The sequence below is a fragment of the Amia ocellicauda genome, chromosome 7 (assembly GCF_036373705.1).
Source record: "Amia ocellicauda isolate fAmiCal2 chromosome 7, fAmiCal2.hap1, whole genome shotgun sequence".
Lineage (NCBI taxonomy): Eukaryota > Metazoa > Chordata > Actinopteri > Amiiformes > Amiidae > Amia > Amia ocellicauda.
The window spans coordinates 33,210,645-33,229,145 of NC_089856.1; the positions used below are offsets into that span (position 1 = coordinate 33,210,645).

The window sequence follows — 18,501 nt, forward strand, 5'->3', positions numbered from 1 at the left end:
AATATCAATGGTGAAAAAAGTGTGAGAAACCGAATAGAACTGTCAAGAAAAGTATATTTTAACAGAGGCTTTTCAAATTACCACAAATCAAGTTCGAAGTACAATTCTAGTTTCAGAAAGTGGTTCCCATAAGGTAGACGTCACTAAGCAAGGAGTTACTCTGGGCTTCTGCACACCAAGAAATGATTATGGTATTCACCTGTCTGACACACAGTAGTCATGATAGAGAGGCAGATAACTTGTGCTAGCATGTCAAATGGAGGCTATGCTGTGCTGTAGGACAAACCTCAAAAGGCTTACCTCATAGTTTACCAAACGTATGAACTGTGCAGGCTCTAAATGATAAAATTAGCTGAGCTCATAGAAAACATTGACTAATCCATAGCCTGCAACACCACTATACAATTTGTATAGTATACAATGTTGTGACATTTCTGATTATATTTGGAAAAGTAAAAAAAAAAACATCAGGCAAAGTTTTTGGAAGATGTATTCTGCGAGTTAAATTCCTATCACTGCCAACCACTGCGTCTGTGCAGTGACCCGTGAAACAAAATAAGAAATGTAAGTGGCTGGTCATGTAAACAAGGGAGAGGATCCTTTGAGAAAAAAATACATTTTTTTTTATTTTACAAATACAATTTTAGATACTGAATGACTTCTTGTATTGGGGTGGGGGAGGAGTTTTTTCCTAAATGGCAGGGTATCTTTCTGAGGAGGTCCACAGTACCTTGAGAGACTACAAAGATACAGTCAAATGTAGCCTATTAGTTGAACACTTCACTGCCCTGTAGCAATTAAATGCTTCCAAGCCATTACTTGTTGTTGAAGTCAATTCCAAGGAAAGCAATTTAAATCCAAGGTTGAACAAGTTTTCTTGGAAGCAGCTGGTTTGCAAGTCAATGGACAGTGCCCACTGAACAAGAAAAATGGCCACTGACAGAGGGCTGTCTGCGTCATAGGGCAACAGTCTGACCCGTCCTCATCTCACCGACTCGCAGGCATGCAGAAGCACTTCTACAACAGGCTGATTAACATGCATGGATATTAACAGGAGGTTTCAAAGCAATACCAACACTGTCCTTGGGTTTTTGTGTTTTTGTGTCGTTGCTCAGGTTTAATTCAGTTAATTGTTAGTGATGTTAGGTTGTTTCCCTTGCATGCATATGACACTAGCGTTCATGTTTATATTGCCATGATAGTGTATTAATATGACAGGAGTTCCCATTTCCTGTACATTGCAAAACAGCCTTCAAGACCTTATCTTGATGTTAGTTGCAGTTTGTGCAGCACATTTAAAAATGATATGCGACATTGCATAAATAAAGTGATTTAGTTGAGATGTCGGATTATCAATGTACTTTTGAACCATCACCATAGAGCCACTAATGCCAACAGGGAAGGTTTGGTTTGAAGGCTGATAAAGCAATGTGCTTGTTTTCACAAGTAGTAAAAGGTTGCTTTGCATATATAAGCAGCAGGTAGAGCGACTGCAATGCATAGGTGTACTCCATTATAGCACTCTCCCCCCCGCCTCCTCCTCCTCCAGCTACTGCTCTGGGCCTTCTATAGGCTACATTCCTTCTGTGACTCCATTCCACTTTCTCTTCGGAAAATTGAAATCCCAAAACCACAAATGTATCCTAAAAAAGGACCCATCACCAGCTCCCTCAATTTCCCTACCTAACAATGTGCTCCTCCAGTTAACATTCTTCAGGGCTTCATGCAGCTCTTACATGATCTCTCTACTGTGGTCTCTCTTATTCACATCTTTATATAAATGTCTTCCTTTTGTTAAGATTTTCTTCTCTATAAATCATCTTTACCATGTAGATTTATGTAAATGCTGGCATAGTGCATAAGAGACAACTCCACTGGGGAATCTCAGCCACCAACCGCCCCTCCCCCCGAATGTCTACACTACCAGACAGACATGTGCACAACAAAAAAAAACTTTTCATCCAGAACAGTTTGATCATGTCTTAAAATGAAACCCTGTATGTTTAATGCAGCAAATCATAAAATATCATATCTAACATCTTTCCATAGAACTCTATATTCACCAGCCAGATCTAAAAGACATGGGCCATAAATTAAAGTGCGAGTTTATACAGAAATTGATTATTTTTAGTGGTGTGTATATATATATATATATATATATATATATATATATATATATATATATATATAAAAATAAAAAAAAGATTTAGGGGTGCATTTCTACTTTGGTGGAGAACTAAATTGATGGCCAACATGCTGCAGACAACAGCAGAACTGAACCAGGTCATCTCAGAGCTGCATAGAGGAAAAAAAAAGCCAGAAAACAATCGTGCCAGCCAACATAGTTTTAAGATACATCTGAAGTGATGTCCTTGAATAAAAATTAAAAAAAAGTGATCAAAAATAGTAAATACAATTTTAAAAGCGATCACTGGTATAAATTCAAACAAAATTAAAAGCATCACTGCAGCCTCTGATAACCTAGGTAAAATGCAGTCATCAGCGTTATTGTGACTTTACTCATCTTGTAAGAAAAACGGTAATACAATTTAAAGCATGATTGCATACCACAAAAAGGGTCAGATTTAATATGCTTTTCATTTAACTTTACTACTGCAGTTCAGGTTTTACAGGTTGATTGGACACCTGTTCGTTTCTTAGATCTTTTATTTAGTCTGCTCAGTTCTATAAACCAAGTCATTAAACTCCGCTCAGCTACATTTAAAAGGTTTATGGAAACTTCACTTAATTAAATAGATTCTGGATAACACAAGGAAAGCCAAAAGCAAGAAACTTCTATAGCTCTGACCTAGGCGAACACAATCTGACAAATATGCTCAGGGCTCAGACACAGCACCCCAAAACATTTCTGATTAGGCTACCTCTTCATTTTGTTTTCCTGCATATTCAACAGAGTCCAATAATAACACGAAGGGTGACTGTATTAAGGTTAATTAAGTTGTTTAAGATTAAAGGGACAAATACACTGTAGGAAAAAAACACTAAAAGCCCAAGCATTAAATCATTACAGTAGACTCTGATCCGATTCTTGCACAGACAGACTGGAGTGTAGGATAAGACAAGGAGATATCTAGTTCAAAGCCAAGCAGTTGCTGTTAGGAGGGATGAGGTCAGACTGCCAATCCTGCACAAAAGCAACCCATCTCCGGGTCAGTCACCTAAAAGTCTGTGGCGTTGTCAGCGAGAGCTTTGTCACTCCTCCATCCAAAACAAGAGCTCTAGTGTCGTCAAATGTAAGTGGATGCCTCATCTTCCACTCTGCCAGCTGGTGAGGGGGTTTCATCGTTCAATGAATAGCATGAAGTAGTAATTCACCATTCCAAATGGGTGGATAAAAAGGAAGAGGTGGGGGGGAATCTGGCAAATTGTACGTTTACATTATGAATCTGTAAGTCATACCATCGCTCAGAGCCATTATGTAAAACTAAAGGTTTGTCATTTCCCCCCATGAAAGAATCAGTCACACAATGCTTTAATCCACAAAAAAAAAGATAAAAGGTCCTCTTCCAAATTGCAGACTCAGCTCCTGATGACACCATTTGTTTACTGTCTTTTGTTTGACTACTTGTGAAAGCCATTGGACACTGGAGAGGAAAGTCCTCACCTCTACCTCCAGGCCAAGACGAGTGGATGGGTAAACATGTGCAGCACCCCTGCTCAACAGCCCTCAATTCTTTCCTACAGGTTCAGGTTCATCTCAAACATCATGGCACTCTTCTTAATGTTTAATGGATTCATGTGGACAGGAATTAAGTTTAAATTACTGTCCTTCACTGTAACAAAAATCAAGATACTGAGGAGAAAAATGGTTTTACTCCAGAAGTTTAAGAGAAGACCAGTTTTATGTTTGATAATTGACTGGTTAAATAGTTGAAAGTGTATGCTGGAATTAAAATGCTGCCTTAACATTAGTTGCTTGAGAGATTACACAATATTTGTTTGTAAATTAAAACTTTCAATAGGATTGTTTCGATTCCCCAGCTTCTTCCACATCATCTGGTCAATCTATTTATGTCAGTTATACTTCAAATTATAGCCTGGGGAGATTCATTTGATTTGTGTTTGTCTGTATAAATGGAATTGTGTTGAATACGCATGAATGTTTTCTGGCCCAGACCCTTCACATGATAAGTCACTGAATTGCCCTATTCATGCACTACTCACCCTGAACACTGACCTCTCTCATACTTCAAAAGTAAATATTGAAACTGATGCTAAAACTAATTTCACCCCAGGCACATTTACACATTGTCTTCTGACTAATGACATCATCGTGGCTATTTCAGATTCAGTCTGTTTTCCAGCAGACTATTCTGGTGATTTACAGTCACATGTTGCTGGGCTGTAGCCAGTCACAACAGTAAATTCACAAAACCAACATTTTAAAACTTATTTTATATTTGCCAGAGGTTTGGGGTGCGGGGCTTGGTTTTATTTAAAACACAGAAGGGACGCCTTTTAAGAGTTGACCCAAATATAATGGAAGAACTGATTCACCAAGTTGGCAAACTGGAGAACAAGAGGAGTTTAAAGACTTCAGTGGCATGTTTTCACATTCACAGCTTTGAATATTCAAAACAATAACAATCATGATTGGGCTTTGACATTTATTTTTTTTGTTGCATTTTCCAGAGGAGAAATGTAATGACCTGTTCGAAATGGAGACGGTGCCAAAGAACTTGTTACTATGTTCATTAACCAAACTCATGACAGAGTGTTCAACACACTCTCTCCACGTTGTTTAAGGAAGAGCTGGCTGTTTAGCCAAAGAAAATAAACTGAAATAACTAGCCTACCTCACTTGTATTTTAACACCAGCCATTCTAAACCAGGTCTACACAAAACCTACTTACGATAGGCAAGGGAAAAACAAAAACAAAGATGGGCTGTGCGTGGCCGCTGCACGTTTAAACTTGCAGAACAGAAGTTGAATGGGAAAATTAATGTGACATTCCACATATCACAAAGTGTGCAGAGCATTGCAAAGCCACTGTAGTGTAGAAACAGTGCTCCGCAGTGCAACACAGCTAAGAGTTCCTGTGTATTCATGAGCTTCACAATCCCATCACACTGGTTTCCACGATGCACATTAGTCAATACTGACAGTGTATACGACTGTTGGAAAGTTTAGGAAAAGGAGTATTATGACACCCGACCGTTTAGGCAGAAGACTCAAAACAACTTCCTCACCAGGTGCTGCACATCCAGCCAGTAATAACATAACCCAAGAGGCTGTTAAGTGTTTATGTGCTAGTCTGTATTATCCTGATATCAAAACAGCAGGGGCCATAGCTGTCACACTGATAATACCTGCTACATGTTTAATGATTGGGTACAATAACTTGGTCTTGATCACAAAACCAATGCACTTCCCAACACCTGCTGGAGAAAGTAACCCATTAACAATGTAGCTCCAAATGCTGTAGACCAGTGCAGTTGACATACAATACCCTCTCGGTTGTAGTTTAAATTCTTAGGGTAGACAGGCGAATGACTTTGTCCAGTTTATAAATGTGTTTTATAGAACAGCCGAGTATAAATATAAACCGCTCATAGGAAACGTCAATACATGCTGTCCTACTTTCGCAGCTACTGCTGGGTTTACAAATGAACAAACGCATTAGCTTATCAAGAGTGCAAGTTTGTAACTGTACAGTATGACCTGGCAACCACTCACACCGGCCTCGTATGCCTGGGCAGTATATCCATCTATAGCTCTATATCAAAGATACGAGTCTATTATCCATGCGAAGATGCGAAAGGGGGAGAAATGTATTTGATATACTTCTCACGAAAAGGGTGTTTGGTAGCTGTCATGAAGGATACTTTGAACAACCAGGTAAGGGAAGGAAAAAATAATAATAATCAAGAAGCTTTCATGCATTCTCTTTAGTTACACTCGTGTTTCATTTGGAGACGAGTTTAACTACGGACAATTACTGCCAAAGCGTGTGGTCGTTAATTCGACAGCGATTGAACACCTCAGTGGTCGCACTGGTGTTGCGCAGACGCCCGCAGCCGTGCGAGGATCTGCGCTGCTTCCCCAATAGGAGCGGCGGGATTCTGAACATCTGCGCAGAACTGCGGGCATCTGCGCTACAAGAACGAGACCTATATATATATGTGTGTGTGTGTGTGTGTGTGTGTGTGTGTGTGTGTAGCGCTAAACTTGACAACTTGTGATTTTCATTCACAACTTTGTGTGTGTTAGTGTGTGTGCGGGGTTGGGTTACCCTGTTTAAGAGTCCACTGAAAAGGCTTTACCAAACGCAATACTTAATTACCCCAGTGACACTTCAAAAGCATGGAAGCAAAATGAAAGCAAACGAAGCTCTTCTAGGACGCGGAATTCAAAGGCAATCGACCATAAACACCGAGCAAACATTTCCAGACACAAATGCGTGTCAAGTCAGAGTGAAAAACACAGCGAACACAACGTGCGAACAGCTTACCTTGCTCTGTCTGTGTGGAAAAGAGTGCAATAACATAGGAAATAAAACGAAATCTTAAAGAAGTGCGAGGTCCTGTGGAAAGCTTGCAAAGTTATTCAACACCGCGGCATGATAATCCCGGCTCCCTTCAGGGGCGTTGTTTCAAATGCCACGACTCAGAGCAGGTGGGACGCGCCGCCGCGTCCTCCGCTTTATCCCCGCGTTCAGCTAACCTGCCCCGCACGCAGCCGGCGGTGCTTCCCAGATTTCCACTCCCAACTTCAGGATCTTATGATGCCGTGATTTCACCCGGAAACACAAAGTTCCGCACACCCTCCCACGCCTGCAAAGTCAAAACGGGCTTATTACAAACACAAAGGCATGTCCTCTCCACGAACGACACATCCAACCAGCGCCGCAGCGGCCCGGCTCCTGAACTGCGCCGCTCTGTGCGCCGCTCTGTGCGCCTCGGCACGTTTCAGCCCCTGCGCTGCGCGGAGAGCACAAGCCAGGTCCGGCCAACTGAGCTGCGCTTCATCCTAGCGTGTAGCTTCCCTTTCGCAAGACATCAAGCTTTGCATTATTCATCATGCACAGACAATGCATTCGCCGAAACAGAGAATCGTACTAGGAAGTGCATCAATGTGTGCAATTATAGAGCAGTCCAGTGCAATTGTATCTTTATTATTATTATTATTATTATTATTATTATTATTATTATTATTATTATTAGTAGTAGTAGTAGTAGTAGTATAATACTTTTCATAATGTTAGTAGCACTGCATTAGTAAGTAGGGTAGTTGTATGACTACTGTATGTAATTATAGAGCTGTCAAGGCTTATACAATTGTATCTTAATACTGATAATATTTAAAACAATACTTGTAGTGGGGTGGTTGTATGTTATTGTTGATGGCTTTACAAATAACATAACATAGGTAAATCTTGTTTGTAAGCAAGCTATTTGTAACCGAAACTGAATTAAAGTGGATTCAGAACTTCTTGCCCCATTTCCAAATAATAATATGATTCACACAGGAAGAACACAGCAATTACATTGTCGATATAAAAGATTAAAACCTCATGAAAACACTAGATGTGTTGATATGCTGATGAAATTATTAGGAGGGCCAACATTGCTTGTAGACCAGACTCCCGTCCTGGGGGGCCGCAATGGCTGATGGGTTTCGTTCCAGACCAGATCTTTACTCCTTAATTGGTCTAATTAAATGATTAATTGGACACTTCTCTCCAGACTCTGAAATGTTGGGTGGGTTCAATTTTTTGAGTCATCAACAAATTGTAAGGCATCGGCTATTAAAAAAAAAAAAAGAAAGTATGGAAGTTATAGATAAACCTACCTGAGTAAATCCTGACATAAGTAAATGGGAGCTACTGTTGGAACAACAACAAAAAAGAGAGACACTGCAGACCCCGGGACTGGAGTAGGCAGCTGTCAGAGGTGACGAAAAATAACATTTAAAATTCCCAAGAAAGTTCAGCCCCAATTTCCACATTAGTTACAATGTCCAGAATGGCTACTCTTTAAAGACAACAGTTGCTGCTGAGCGACAGGATTTATTTTTTGTTCTTCCAGGACCTCTAGTGGCAGAATGTGGGAATTCCATGGTGTTCTGACGAAATCAAGGATTTGCAGCTCTGGTCCTGGAGTATCCTGTATTGATGAGCTCTCTGATTGATTTAATAGGACTAATAATAGATTTAATTAGCACACAATTAGCATACTTTTCATGTCTCTATTAATTTAAAGCAAAAGTCCCCTGCAGGGCAGTGCCATTCCAGGACCGGAGCTGTTAAAAAATAGGGTCTCTCAGTTTTCATTTCCTGTAATCCTGTGACATATAATTGACCTGATCATTTCATGAATCGGATTCTCTGCATTTCTCTCACCTATGAAGCCCATCAGAGTTACAGTCTTCAGTGAATTGATAGTATAGCACTATAATTTATCTTAAGCACAGAATATGTTTACGGTCTATTGCTGAATTGTATAACAAATGTCTGTCTTAAAACAAATGCTGTTTAAGACCCTTTCCTACCCCACTGTTTATTTGTAATGGGCCAAACCTTGTCCTCAAATATGTTTTGCACATTTATTTATTTTATTTTTTAATGTCTGACATTGCTTTGTAATCTCATCAATAAGTATTGCTAATAGAGTATGAAATGATGATGAAATATACTTATAAGCATTCAGTAGTCATGTATTGGTATATGAGCATTACATTTTATGTGCACTTAACCATACTTAATCATTTATTAAAATATTATTGTTAACAGTTTATTAAAAACAACAAGAAACTCCTATCTAATATATTATTACAGGACAGTATCACAAACCCCTTCCAGATTTCCTGCTTTGAGAAATTTTATTGGAATCCATTTGAAAATAAATTGAGAATTAAGTCTTAGTCCTTACTCTGTTGTCCATAAATATGTAGGAATTGGAGATGGGACAAAAAGAAGAAAATCTCACTTTCCGCTGTTCATATGTGCTGTATGTGAACAGGAGCCATGCATGTCACAAGCATGGACACTAGAGGGCAGTGATGTGGCGGTTTCACACCTACACCCACCTAAACAAAATTGAGTGCCCATTTCACACGTCCATACCATTGTACAATTTTAAACACAATTTACTTTCAGTGAGAAACCTGAGCTTGTCCTTATGCATATAATTGTGCGTTATGAAACAAACCTACACTGCTGAGCACAACCAAAATGGGAAAATTAGGGGCAGATTAACCTATTCATGTAATACAATGGTGTATAGTTTAAGTTCTATATTGCCAAAACTGTATCACAGTATAACAGTTCAGAATATTATTTATGTGTAAATGTGGATGTTCAAGATTTGAATAAGGTTAGGTTTGGTTTTCTGCTGTGTTAACTGGAAAAAAATGTAGATTTTGGTGTTGGCCAGGATTGAGATTTAACCTACTGAGGTAAAACAATAGCATTGATCTCCCCCACACACCCCATATTAATTTAATGTTCACTAGGCATTGTGATACTTGGGCTATAGCTAAACAATTTGCTTACATTTTAATGGAAATGTAAATAAGCATGTATTCAAAACCTCCTCATGTAGGGCTAGTCACACCTCAGGACCCTCTTCTGGGTTTTTTGTAGCTTTAAATTATTTATAACCTGTAATTGAACTAATAGTTGGCTTAAAATGTAAGTAATTGTTCATTGTTTCCAGATATGTAGCTGTCTGACATTTAAATGTAATAATCTTAAAATATGCAACTTTTTATCATCTGAAAATTGTTGGTATTGGGGTACCAAGGCTGAGATAGGGGAAAACTGCACAAATTCCTAAAGCCATATCAATCTGGTATAAAGACAGAAAAGCATAATGATAATTCATATTGATAACTGGAGTGCCTTAGTGCATGAAGTAATTTCTGAGTTACGAGTTATTCTTTCTGAAATGTAGATATTGTGTGTATGTGTGTGTGTTTTGTAAATTTTTAGGCTTTTTTAAATACCTCCTAAAATGGGACAATTCTACTAATCAGTTTACAAATGTAGCAGTGTCTTTAATGTTAACTTATTTAATTTTTTGTGCAGTGACATTATATTTTCTCCAATGCTGTGGAGGAAGATTATAATTCTGCCCATGAAGTGGCTTTGCCTCATATAACCTTTTATCGCCTTTAATTTGCTAAACATATGATCAACTTTAAAGGGGAAAAACAATGCAGGGTAATGCATGGATCCAAATACAGCATGGTTCTATTACGGAGTTATTTCATTTTTATTTGATTAAATACACCCTAATTCAATCCAAACTAGCATTTGGTTTAATCAGATAATATGAGATTACCCTGTAATAAAAAACAGATTGGACTTGAAAGGGGACATCATATAAATGCATATAATGATATATATCAAAATATATAATTTGTTTAATTGTGAAATCCAGCCAAGAAAGAAAGAAATCATTGCATGAAAGGAATACTTTTCAATGAAATTATATTGAAACCTTAAGATCTAACGCAATGCACACTTAAAACGAAAGCATAATACAGGGGTCAACTTGAAGGCTAGTGTTGTATCACATCTGTGGAGTATAACTCAGAAATGTATTTGTGAAGTTCAGTCTCTTTTATTAATATCATACTGTAAATATAAAAGTGGATGAATAGAGTGGGATATTAATCCAATTAACAGAGGTATAAAACATTCTTAAAACCTTAAAGGGTAAGTCCCACCCTTTGTAAAATCATGGTTTTATGTGTCTTAATGTGTTGTTGTAGTGTATAAGTAAGTACATAGCACTCTTACAGATTTACTTTAACATATATGCAAATTAAAAAAATGTAAAATAGACCAAATAAAGTCAAACTTTGAAATGTCTGCTCTCTCAGTTCGTCCAGATCGGAAATGACCAGATTTGTCTTCCCCATGGCAAGTATTATCATGTCATATCAAGTGTTAGCGTTATGCTTGATACTATAATAATTACAGATTCCATACACACCATTAAGTGTTATTGTGTCCATGACTATGGGGAAAGAAAAACACATAAAATATAAACCTTAAAACAAGTGAAACAAGAACGCAACTTTGTCAAAAAATACAAAACCTGTTTGAATGTGTAAATGGAACATTGATGGAAACTGCCACTGGTTTGTTACAATATTGTTATTAAAGTTTTTGCTAAAACACAATTTCAGCTATATCTCAAAGTGATCAATGTAAAGAAAAGGAGAAGTACAGAGGGGTTATAATAAAATTGGAGTGGTTCAAAATTAAATTCTGCATACCAGAACCCCTATAGAGAGGAAGCTTTTAAAAAGAATACAAAAAAAGTTATAAATAGACTTCTTAAATATGATCTGTGGGAAACTGACAGATGTTGGCAACAGAACGAGCAATATAGAATATTTAGAATGAACCAGAGATACCATTAAAACAAACATGCAGATAAATTAAAACGCTTTTCATAACCTTAACTATTGGTTAGTTCATTTATTTCTGAAACATTAAATGTTTGTGTATTTAGCTCCCTCTAGAGGCTACATCATGTTTACTATTCAGGTGTTATTTGTGAATGTCTGAGCCTTGGCTGAGATCAGAACTGAACACAAGCTCACATATAAATCACATCTTGTTGATTTTCAGGAACAGTGAATTTGTTAAATTTTGATCATATATGTCTATGAATTTATTTGCATTACTGGTTGCAATATGGTAAAAAGGGGCAAAAGTAATCCACCATATTTATGAGCTGACAAAGTAACATAACATTTTGTAAAACATATATAAAGATGAGAAAGTTTTAACAGTTGGTTAATTATATATTTACTAATTATTAATATGAATTGGTAGTAGTCACTTAAAAATACAAAAAAATATATCTGTAATATGTATGATTCAGTTGTAATGATGTATAAGATCCTGATTTTATGAAGAAAAAATATATATTTTTAGGTTCCTGCAAATTAATATATGATCAAGAATCCAGGTGCAAAATTAATATCACATATAAAAGAGTAAATGTATCTCTTTCAATATTTGCTATAATCCCCTCCTTTCTGCTTTGGATAGATTACTGTATCTTTATACCCTTAAGAAGTATTATTGCACCATTTATTAAAACAATGACAGAAACAAGTCTGTTCTTCACTTGATTTATGTGAATAAAAATAAAAAATAAAAATTGGGCACTATATGTGTATATTTGTTCAACTAAGACCCTCTTGTCAGTTTTGAACCACAAATTGAAGAATACTGAAATTAGAGGATCAAAATCTTTAGTTACTTTTTGGAACTAATCTCTGTGTTTTCTTTTTTCTTTTCTTTTTCTGGAAGCCTTGATATATTGTATTGCACAAAGTGGTGTTTGTGAAATATAAAGCAAACTATTAATTTAATTCATTCATTTGGCTGTAATGGCAGCATTAAAGGCCATTTTCCAGGTGAAAAGTCTTCAATGTTTATTTCCTATTTATAAAGATGTACAATGTGCTAAAAGCACACTTTCAGCAATACTTTGGCACTTAAATTGATGATTTCATATAACCTATTGTTTCTTTGGGGCATCTTAAAAAAAGAAAACTGCACAGCTGAATATAATATAAAAACATCACGTACATTGCTGTAGAGAATACTCAGTTACATCTACAAATGTGGACGTTGGAAATAAAAAAAAAACTTTTGTTGTTTATACAGTAGCATAAATAAGACAAAGAAATGTGACCAAATTACCTTTTTTATTTTTGAGAATAAAAAATATGCAGTCGGATCTTAACAATTGCCGGATTTCTGTGAATCAAATCTTTGCATATTTTCCTGTTTCTATCTGATGTATAATAAACATTGGTGACCCCACTCTCCATTTCAATAGGTTTGGGGTGATGTGTACACCATACAACTGGAAATGGTTGTGTTTAAATCTAAAACATTCTCAAGAATGTCAGGAATTCAATTGTGTAAATCATTGGGAAACTGGCAACCTGAACATGACTCTCAGAGTTGGACTCATTTTGAGTAAGCCCACTGTACATGGTTGTCAAACCTACAGTCAATTCATGCAAAGTCTTAACTTTCTTCTGCTTGAACTACAGGTATGTCTAGAAAAGAGGTCGTATATTGTCCATAAGAACTAACTAAGTAACTAACTGTAGATACAAAACACAGTACCATAACAAAATAATACAAATTTGAGGGACATAATAATAATAATAATAATAATAATAATAATAATAATAATAATAATGATTTCATTTATTTATTTAATTTAATTGAACCTTTATTTATCTGGGTTAGTCATTGAGAACCAATTCTCCTTGTTATTTAAAATGACAACCTGGCCAAAAGACAAGCATCGTTATAGAAAATATTAAATAAACAATAAAACAACCTCAACACACACACCCACAAAATGTATGTGACAGCAAGCATAAATATCAATGAACGCTCTGCTTCAATTTATATGTAAACATATTGATTGACATGACACTGTCCAGTTTCAGACTACGTTGTAACTCATTCCAGTCATTGATGAGGTAATGATCATTTTATACAATATCCAGTAATTGATGAATCCCCAGAGAATGAACAGAGCCTTATGGAAACGCTAAAGGGATTTCACAAAGCTTGTTCACTTTTATCAACTGAAAATCCAGTTTGGGAACAGACTGACCAAATCTCTACTTCCTCTTATTGTTGTTAATAGTCCTTCTGCTAGTATGTCTTATTGCTATTAATATAAAGTGTTTTTAAATTGTTTTATTACATCATAATATGCAGTTTCCTTTCAATCACCCAAACTTGAATTAATCAGAACTCTCTTTTCACTTCAGTTAACAAAACCTTCAAAATAATTATAATTATACAGCACATAATTAAACCTTAAAGTTACATTTTTAGATGGTTTGGATTTTGACAGTAACTAAATTGAACTGTTTGAAGATGTTAAACATTAAATATATCTTCGAATATAACCCAAAAGGTAAAACTGTAGCAGGAAGCATAAATATCAAAGAACTCAATAATTTCCTGTATGTGTGACATTGTTTTTTGTTTTTCTTCTGCCTGTGACTCGTTACTACATTAAGGCTTTTAAATGCATTTTAATTGAGAATATATATATATATATATATATATATATATATATATATATATATATATATATATATATATATATATATATGTGCTTCTTTGTTACCTCATTTTGCAGCAAATAATCAGCAAGGAAAAGCAGATGCAGTGTACTTACATGTTCTTTCTGAAAATGCATACATACAATAGTTAAAGCACTGACATAACCATTTGTGGAACATTTGTGGCATGGAAGGGCCAGCAACACACATCACTCCACGTTATATCCCTGCCTTCTTAAAGCTGAGGTATAAAGGGGGAAGAATTAAAATAGTTGTATTTAATTGGAAACAGAATGTGTGTCCAAGTTACCTTGATGAATTTAGAATGAGCTAAAAATACAGATTGTGTACTTTTTGTAGTCTAGTCCGTAATCAAGTGCATTCTTAGGTGTTAACATAGTGTACCCGCATTGTTTCTCTCACAGATTCATGATCCGCATTTAGGCATTCTTGATCCTAGTCTTTCTTATCGACACAGATTCTGAAGGTTGCCTGCATGCAGGGCTATTGTTCACCCAGGTCTTCAAGATTGTCAGCCCTCCTGTCTGGTCACACACCTGCTTGTATATCACACTCTACAGGAACAAAGAAAACAATTCCAAACATGTGCACTCAATGTTTTATTTCTCAAAATATTTACAACTGTATTCACTCCTTTGTAAGAAAGCTTTCATATTTAGTCATGACTCCCACTAATGCATTGTAGTTAATATGCTAATATACCCCGAGACAATTTCAACAAATAAGTTGTCTGGATCTCTATAAAAATAGTTTAATATTTGATCGGATTTATTGGACAGAATGATTTTGCTGAAAGTTCCTGCTTCACAACATAAGGGCTGAAAACAGAATGACCATATATGACATAGAACAAAATGATAAAATAGGTCAAGTGCTCACAGGAAAAAATACAATTTACATTACAAATGTGTGTGTGTGCGTGTGTGTATGTGTTTGCAATATGAAACTGAGTTTGTTTCCCAGGCATTTCTCATGATGTAACATCACCATTTTAAATCCCTATTCCTGTTTCTTCTGAGGCTTGTGGTGGGAGCATGGTATACCTCAAAACCTGTTTTATTTCAGGTTATTTGGTGGATCATAAAATGCCCAAAACAAGAGTACAAAGTGTGGCCACTTCGCAATGCCTTTCCCTCTGTCTCTTGCTTGTCATATCCGTCACCCGTTACCAAATCCCTGCATCCTTTAATTTGGGCTGCCAATCACTTTCTGATTCAGGAGCTCTTCAGGAATAGGGTTGATGATTAAAGTTCATTGTAAAATACCCGTCGTTATCAAAGCGATGATTGACTGTAGCTTTATTTTAGTTTCTGACTTACCTTTTTCACCTGAAGCAGAATGTAGTCTAATACCACCAGCACTACAGGACCATTCTTCGTGATTTGCTAACAGGCAAATGCCTATATGGAAACTTAGTTGCATCTCTTTACAGGGGCATTTATCTGTATAGTCTGTTTCTGCTGCTTCTTCAAAGAGCGGCAACGCACCTGAGCATGTCCAATAAATAACCCCATCCACAGATCAAATTTAACCCTGTCAATAAAAATAAACGTATGTATTATTTTGATATTTTCCCTTAGAACACATGTTAAATGTGTAGGCAATAATATATCAGAAAAGCATATATAGCAAAGACAAAATAAAAACCAGAAACTATATCCACGAATCAAACATGTTAAACGCCGTTTTATTTATTCGTAGCAGAAACTGACTTCTGACTAAACCGATGTATCGATTCTTAGGTACTAGGTTACAGTTGTGCTCGTCCCTGTACGCCTGAAGCGCATTAAGACAGATGTGACCGCACAGCTCCTACGCAATGCTAGTAATACATGAAAAGGATTGATCACACGCTAATAGAAAACTACAGACGTGCAGCCTATAGCTGCGGCTTCATCATACATTTAATGATGTACAGGTCTGTATTTTGATATTAGCGGGTGGATTAAAGTTTTGATTTAATCGGGTAGGCTGTAACATCCATCCATCCATCCATCTTCAAAACCGCTTATCCTGGTGAGGGTCGCGGGGTAGGCTAAAGCATGTCCATGTGTATATGCTGGTTAATCAAATAATACGTGTTCAATAAAACACTGACAAGTTTTGTTACTAAATAGATCTAGCATTTATTCTTCTAAATCAGTGCAAACGAATCTGTTGATACATTATCGAATTATGTTGTCACTAATAAGTTTTCTTTATGATTATTTGATTAATACGAAATACGTTCTCTGGTAACAAAATACTTTTAAAAATATATTATTATTATTATTATTATTATTCTAGTCTATGCAAAATAAAGAGACGGTGATTTGTTCGGTTTTAGCTGATATACATTTCTGTCAAACGAAAATATTCAAAAATGATTTTCATTGAAAATATCAACTGTAACGTTATCGAAGGTTATAGGTTATACATCTTACATAAGAGAACAATGTAGAAAAGGCAGTTGCGCACAAATTCAAGGTGGGTATGTAGCTTATGTGTAATATTTAGGCGGCTAATCAATAATTACAAGCAAACATTTTATTATTATTATTATTATTAAATCGTATTTTGCTCTTGCATAGAAAAATATAGGCTACAAATGTTTCCCAGAGTTGTATCTGGTTATAATCGATATCTGCTTGCTATATATTTTTAAAATAGTCCATGTATTCGAATTTTCATTTGGTAAGATTTTTAATTTGTGCATGCTGTAACAAAGGAAAGGAAATACTTTCGATATAGTGCGGCATCAAGAATAAAGCGATACAGTTAAGTGAACCCAAAGTAAACTGTTTTGGTGCGTAATCTGGAATTTGGTGCGTGTTCCCCCAGGTGGAGTTAAGCAATTAAGTGCACGATATCTGCAGCCCATTGCGGGCACCGCCTGCCAGGCAGTCCCGGGAGGTGCCCACACACGCCACAGTGGCCTTCAAGTCCCGTGACTGGCGAGGCCTTGGTAAGACTATGGCACCCAGTCTCCATATTTCAATTCCTGCAGTGCACAATCACCTACAAATGATGCCCACTTCGAAAAGACCGCCATTGGCATAGACCAACAGGGGAGTCCCTCCAAGCGAATGTTGATGCACAGGGCACAAGTCCAAAGGCCCAAGTAAAACCTCATACTAAACGAGATTGGCAGCACAGGCTCAGTTTTTGCCAGGGGGTTGTATGTTTTCAGAATGAACAGGTGTTCTTTGAAATCGTGGTTGTCTATTTACTTTTGTTATGTGTCTGTATGATCGGAAGATGATTGAGTTATTATATGATTTTCCTAATGTATTCTATTTAGTTGTGGTGCACTGAAGGGTTATCATGCAATCATAGACATCAAGAAAGTACTTAATAAGATAAGAGTGATCTGCCACTAGACTGAAACGGCAATTATTTTATTTGTATTATGATAATTATTACAACTACTAATACTAATACTAACACAAATATAATTATATGTATCCTGTGTTACAATACCCCACTGATTATATATATATATATACGTTTCTGTTGCTTGTTTGCTTTGTCAAATAGTATTTCAGTCCATTGCAAACACCTAATGGTATGTGGAAACAATGAGGTGAAAAATAACATTTCCAACAAAACACCAGGGCACTGAGTTGATCTCTTAGAAACACCCTTATCTCTCGTCGTGCTTATTTACAAAACATCCATGTTAGGAAGGGTGTAAATATACAATTTACTGTCTAATCTGCACTGCCAGGAAGATGTTAAAAGGATAACCCCAAATAATGGTTAATTTACAGTTTCATCTGAAGGGGACGACTACAGAAAGCGGCCCCTTTGCCAGTGAAGTGGAAACGATGGGCTCTGTTCATGCAGTTTCCTCCAATTCTTTTTAATATTTCTTTTTTCTGAAAGGAAGTGGCTTGTTCCCAATAAAGACTGCACTAAAAAGTATATGAAAGGGCCAGATCCGTATTTACCCTTTTCACATCGGTAGACGCACGTATTGGACACAAGTATAGATCAACCTATGGGTTCGACACTTAAACCACTTAAACAACATCAACAACAACACACAGCAATCATAATAATAATAATAATAATAATAATAATAATAATAATAATAATAATAATAATAATAATAATAATGACATATAATTCCCCTGTGTCCAAAACAGAAGTGGAATTAAGACGATGGAAATTAAATGTGGTCCAAAGTCTTTGAGAAGCCAGGGTCAAGCTTAAAACAATAATTAAGACCTCTTTTAACATACATATGGCATACGTACGTGTGCGTAAACAAGAATTAAGCCCATCTCTCGCTGCAACAATCAACAGTGCAATGTTGTACTTTCCAACCCATTTTACAATAAAAACATACAAATGATAATGCATTTGTAAAACAAGAACAAATGCTGTCTATCCGTTTGAACCGTTAAATA

At 36.3% G+C, this 18,501-nt stretch overlaps 1 protein-coding gene across 1 annotated transcript in view; it reads right to left on the reverse strand.

Moving 5' to 3' along the window:
- The window catches only part of pik3cb (phosphatidylinositol-4,5-bisphosphate 3-kinase, catalytic subunit beta), a 62,032-nt gene extending 55,067 nt beyond the window's left edge, over positions 1-6,965 (reverse strand). Inside the window, exon 1 of the mRNA XM_066709278.1 lies at positions 6,474-6,965. The gene's annotated coding sequence lies outside the window, so the exon portion shown is untranslated. The remainder of the gene's footprint in view (positions 1-6,473) is intronic.
- Between the last annotated feature and the right edge of the window lie 11,536 nt (positions 6,966-18,501).